Genomic DNA, 6758 nt, shown 5'->3' on the forward strand with positions numbered 1-6758 from the left:
GGTTGTTCAGTAAGTCATTACATAAGGGAGATTGTGGGTTCAACTCTCACTTCCTTCATTATATACCTATTTTGTAATAAAATATGTGTTATATATGAGGTGCGGGTAGGGTAGGGTAGGGTAGGGCCCCGCAGGCATATCCAGACTGTACCCTACCCTACCCGCAGCGGATCGGGTAGTCTACCCTACCCGAACGGTTGGACCGGATTGGGTACTCACGGGTAGGGTATGAATTGTCAACCCTACCTAAATCGTTCTAAAATAGTTTGTTTTACGTATTTGAAGACTAAACCACAATAACCTGGCGCGATTTACTTGCATCTCCTAACCCTACTTAAATTAAAAAAATCAATGTATTCGTATTAATTTTTTAATTTAAATATGACCTATCTCAACAAAAGATATAGATGTATATAATATTTTAAATTACATCTCTCTCAAATCTCTCTCAAACTCAATAAATTTTATGTTTGATCCATTTACACCATTCTTGTGTATTTATAGACTCATACTCTTTATAAATCGTTTTGGGTCATAAGCTTTATTAAGTTAGGGTAAATCGTGGTTGGTTATTGAGGGTGTGTCAAATTAAACATAAATTGTGACACCCTGCTTAGAGTTAGGAAATGCAAGTAAATCGTACTAGGCTGTAATTTAGTCTTGAAATATGTAAAACAAATGATCTTGAGACGATTTATTAACAAATTGGTAAAGTTTGTTATCCTAGAATGATTTACGTGTTATTTCACAAGCCATTCATACATAAATTATCCTAAGGTGCAGTGATTAACGTATTATATAAGCTATAAGGTTCTGGAATGATTTATATATTATTAGAAAAAGAATATTCACATTTAAAAGATGAATTTAAGAGAATCAAGTAAATTTAGAATGGAATTATTTTATTTAAACGAAAAAACCTTAAATCTATGGTACATTGCTCATTAATTTATTGAATTAAAAGCTATACTAGAAAACTAAAAAAAAATTGTTCCTCTTAATAATGAATCAATTATGACAAGTAGACAAGGCATATAATATTTTTATTTTTTTATATTATTTTCATTAAATGCATTTATTAAGGATATTAAAATCAAAAGTAATTTAAAGATACATTATTAATGAAGGGAGAATTGCAGAATAAGAATTTTACTAACTTTGCAACTAAAGAAAGAATTTATTGTATTTGTTTGGGTATTGTTATCTTGATAAAAAATATATTTTTTAATAAAAAATGATTTTTTTTTTAATTTTAGTGTATTTTGTAAATTTTTAGTAGTAAAAGTAAAAGTATTAGAAAAATAAAAAAATATATATTTTTTGAGAAGTTACAATTTACATCTTTTTTTAAAATAATTTTTTTTCTTAAAGAAGAATTTTTTAAAGAAGATAATTGATAAATAAAAAGATCGTTTTATATGAAATATCTAAATATAAAATTGCTTTTACTTTTCTAAAAGATCTTGTTAAAAAAAGATAATTAAAAAAAAAAGATATTTTCTTATAAACTCACCCAAACAAATCCTTTATGTGCTAGTTTGGATTGATTTTTTTGAATTAAAAAAGTACCTTTTTTTAAATAAAGTATTTTTATTCAAATTAAAACCTATTTAGCCATGCCTTTTAAAAAAATACTTTTATTAAAAAATAAATTATTTACTTTTTCTAAAAGCTAACAATACCTTGCTTTTAAAAACAGTAGAAACAAAAGACGTTTTTAATACTTGAAAACTCTTTTTAAAAAGCCTATCCAAATGTAAAATAATTTTTGTCTGTTAAAAAAAAGATTTTTTTTCAAAAAGATAAAAAAAATAAGTACTTTTTTCAAAAGTCAATCCAAACTAACTCATATATTATTAATTTTATAACTAAAATATATCACATATCATTTTTTTATTTTAATTAAAATTAAAACCTTTTTTTTTTTAAATTAAAGATTCCTCTCCCTCTCTCTCTTTTTATATTTCTCTCATTTCTTTACCCAACATAAACGTTGAGTACCGTCAGAATAAAATCCGACAGTAAGTTAATTACCGAAGAATTTACTGTTGGAAGAAATCTGACAGTATAAACCTTGCCGATAATCAGTTACTGTCAGATCTTTTTGTCCGACGGTAATTACCGTCGGATTTTGTGACGGATTACCTGCTCGAAAAACTAATTGGTTACCCGCAAATTTTTTCGACGGTAACGTTGGCATCACAATATTTTGTTTTCTGTACTATTACAATCGGATTATACCCTCGGTAAATTCAACGGTACTATCAATTGTTTTAAAAATATTGTGAAATAATTTTTTTAATTTTAATTTTTTTAAATTTATTTTTCACACAATTAATGGTCAAATTACAAAAAATAGAAACCAATTATGTAATATTAAATATCAAATGTTCAAATAAATTACAAGTCAAATAAATCAAATAAGTACAATGAAACAAAAAAATAAAGCCCTAATCAATAAAGATCCTGGTAGTCGTTGTTGTCGTCATTCTCATGTTCCTACTGAGGCGGCAAAAAAAGTGGTGATGTATGTGTCCCACCAGCAGCACTGCTGCCTGATAAACCACTATTTTATGGTTTATCTTGTGCTCAATTGAGTGGTTTTTATCAAGTCTTTGCACACTTATTCATATAATTCGCATGTTTTACATTTTCCTTCCTAATTCTGTGCTATGATTGAAAACATGCTTCTTTTTTGCCTTAAAATTGTTAATTATTAATTCTCTCTTATTACCATTCGATGTTGTGATCTGTGCGTTAAGTGTTTTCAGGCTTTATAGGGTAGGAATGACTTAGAAGATGGAAATGAAACATGCAAAAGTGGAAGGAATGTGAAAAATGAAGTTTTGAGAAGCTGGCAGCGACACGCACGCATGGGGGACGCGTACGCGTGCCTAGCGCAGAAGACGAGCGACGCGTACGCGTGACAAGGAATTTCGCCAAACGACGCACACGCGTGACCTACGCGTACGCGTGACATGCGCCACGTGCAGAAAGTTGCAGAAATCGATGGGGGCGATTTCTGGGCTTCTTTTGGCCCAGTTCCAAGCCCGAAAAATACAAAATAAGAGCTGCAGAATGGGGGAAACATAGGAACAACTCATACAACTTTCATTCACATAATTTTAGGTTTAGATGTAGTTTTCTAGAGAGAGAGACTCTCTCCTCTCTCTAGGTTTTAGGATTTCTCTTAGTTTTATATTTATTTCTTCTCAATTCTAAGTTCAATGTTCCTTTAATTTAGTTTCTCTTCTACTCTTAATTGTTCTAGCTTTCTAGTTTACGTATTTGTTTTGTTGATTACTTTATGTTGCTATTTGGTTTATGAATTCTCATGTTTAATTTGATTTTCTATTTAATAAAATTTGAGGTATTTCATATTTATGATTTTAATTTAGCTTTTTACATTCTTAGCTTGAATTGAGTAATTAGAGACTTTTGAGTTATCAAACTCCTTTGTTAATTGATAATTGAAAGTTGCTAATTGACTTGAATTCTACTAACTCTAGTCTTTCCTTGGGAGTTGACTAGGACTTGAGGATTCATATTGATTTATCCATTTGAATTACCTTCATAGTTAGAGGTTAACCAAGTGGGAGCAATGGACAATTCTCATCACAATTGGTAAGGATAACTAGGATAGGACTTCTAATTTTCATACCTTTCCAAGAGTTTTCTTAGTTATTAATTTAATTTCTTGTCATTTACTTTCCTTGTTCCTTATTTCAAAAACCCAAAAAGATAATTTTCCATAACCAATAATAACTACACCTCCCTACAATTTCTTGAGAGAGGACCCGAGGGTTAAATACTTTGGTTTATTTTTATTGGGTTTGCTTTAGTGACAAACAAGTTTTTGTACGAAAGGATTCTCTGTTAGTTTAGAAACTATACTAGCAACGAGGATTTATTTGTGAAATTCTTTACTAGCAGAAATCCGCTCGTCACTGCCACCAGTAGCACTACTGCCACCAGCAAGGCCATTACCACCAATACACATCTGAGCTTAGTACATAGCCATCTGCTGCTCCATTTGCTAAACTAGCTCCAGCTGATCCCTCCGCTCTAGCCTGAGGTCATCTGTGTCTGTCATGCATGTGAGAATCTCCTGATACCTCTTCCGAGTCTTGGTCAGCTCCTGATCCTATTCGTGAAGGATCTGAGTGAACTCCTGCACATGCAGCCTCAAATCAATGTCTTCTTCAGGATCGACGACTTGACTGGTGGTAGAAATGGACGATGGACTCAACGTAGAAGTGCAGAGGCTGTTGGCAAAGAATGACCTCAACCTGTATACGTGGTTCTTGTATAGCGCTGAGGTGGTCTCGTGTCAAACTGCATCGGGATCGACGACTAAAGCAGCAGAGCTATTGGTGTCCTTCCCACTTTGTTGAGATTTTGTTGAGTTGCGGCATCTAGTCTTTGCACGTAGGACTTTTGTGAAACACATGTTATTATGATTAGGATGATAGCTGTACAATTAATTAAAAATTTTATATCACAAGATCAGATGTTACTCACTTAATGATTCGCCGACCGCTGATAAGCAAATCTCTCTTTGTTCTCCTTCAAAGTGGGGGTGTACTTGAAGGTCTCTGCCAATATCGCATCGCGATCTAACGACTTCGACTATACATGTTGCATTGAAACAATACATTAGGATGCCTACTAATGATATCTCAAAGAATTTAACCAAGCTAATAACAAAATTAGAAAAAGGTTGCTAAAGGTCGCTGAAAGACTTTGTTCTACTAATGATATATCAAAGAATTTAACTACATACCAACCTGGCCTTAGTCTTCATGAAGGTCTCTGAGCCGCCAGTATACTTGGACGATCTGGTCGATGTCTTGTTAGCTCTGTTTGTAAGACACCAATGTTTGAACTCCTCATCAATCTCCTAGTGAACTTACAGAGCCTTTTTTATTTATAGGCAGATCCATGTAGTGAGGTGGCCGCGCCTTTCATGTACATTCTCCAGCATCTGTTGCATCCACCTACCCATTCGATGGTCGTATATCTTCTTGATGAGGGCATCGTGCTCTTTGTCCCATATAAAAAGAAGCTGCACACAGAAACTTTAAAATTAGTTAATTAAAATATATTGTATTAAACAAAATAGAAGATATAAACTAACTAATAAGGTCTGACTATATTGAGTTTTTACCGCCTACTTTTGAAATCATCGCTCTCTGGTCTCAAAGGAGATCTTCTTTTAGCTCGGCCATGGATAGTCGTACATCAGCTTGATGACGTTGGTCATCTCCTGAGTACATGCATTGTTGTTTAGCACAAACCTATCAACAATTCGCAAACAAACCAATATGGCAACATAAATTAAAATTTTAGAAGGAAATAACCATAATATATAGAGATTATTTTAGAAATTTCAGTAGAGTTTCATCTATAACTGGAATGCGTCACAAACTCTATTCATCGACAATTAACTTAAACAACACCAATTGTCAATAATCAATGAACAACAGTCAATAATCAAGAAGAAAAATCTATAAATCCACTAAACTAGAATCAATAATCCAGAATCAGTAATCAAGATATATCAAATACTTTTAGCAGTTCAAACCTACAACCTTAAATCCACTAAAACTAGAATCAATAATCAAGATATATCAAACACTTTCAGCTTATAAAAGGCTTAAAATAGTACTTACATCATTTCGCCATCAGGCCAGATCATCAACCGTACGATGGGAGGTGGTGGAGGAGAATTAGTTGGCTGGCTTCCAGAGAGAATTCTGGCACCGAGGTGTTCATCACTAGAGGTAGCGTCGCCGAGATAGTGGACTGCTGAGTGGATAGAGGTAGCATCGTCGCCGTCGATGCAGGGACATAGTTGGGGTTAGACACCATGATGAACGACTGTTCCGATGTAGCCGCAACTTGTGACATCACCGGGGTAGTTGGATTAGAGGGAGAGGATCCAAAATTTCTAGGGGTACTGGCAGAAACTCTCCCTCTACCACGACTATGACTACGACCACTAGGCTTATCCGTAACACCTCTACCTGTCGTCATGTCTGCGAAGAGCATACCAATTAAAAATGTGCTAAACATATTCACAACATCATTCAAAATGCTTAATCAAAATAAACTAACTTAAACTTAATTAAAGAAATACATTATTCAACACAGCGTCTTATATTCTTATGGGGTGGAAACACATTGCGAAAAGTTCACGCACGCGCTATTTCTTTTAATGGAGGTATTCTAGGGATCGGAAGCTTTAATTTACATTAAGTTTCATTGCAATCGTTTTAAAATTCAATTTTGTACAAAATTTTAAAGTTCAGCCCCTGTCTTAGCAATTTCTAAAAAACAGCAAGCAACAAAATTTTAAAAAATCATGAAAAATTCAATTCTAACTCATTGCTCTTAAATTTTGGTTTGGTCATACTAGACATCTTCAAGATTGATTTAAAACACGTTTCAGACTCATATCACATCTTATGAGAAAGTTATGTAACTTTAAATTTTGTTCTGTTTTAATTTTTTCAATCATTATTAAGACAATATACGAGAGTTCAAATCCTAATCCACCCACCAAGAACTTTCAATTATTGTTACTAATTAACTCAAATACACATTTACTAAACTTTCAAATCATTATAAATTTGTAAAACAAACAAACCTTAAATCATATAATTTATTTTAATTTCTTCATCATCAAACCAATTTTTATAAATTCTCTAATTGATTCTAAATTATCATCTAATTGAAGTAGCAAGTAACTTGAAAAG

This window comes from Arachis ipaensis, chromosome B3 (genome assembly GCF_059453495.1).
Source record: "Arachis ipaensis isolate K30076 ecotype BB chromosome B3, ASM5945349v1, whole genome shotgun sequence".
Lineage (NCBI taxonomy): Eukaryota > Viridiplantae > Streptophyta > Magnoliopsida > Fabales > Fabaceae > Arachis > Arachis ipaensis.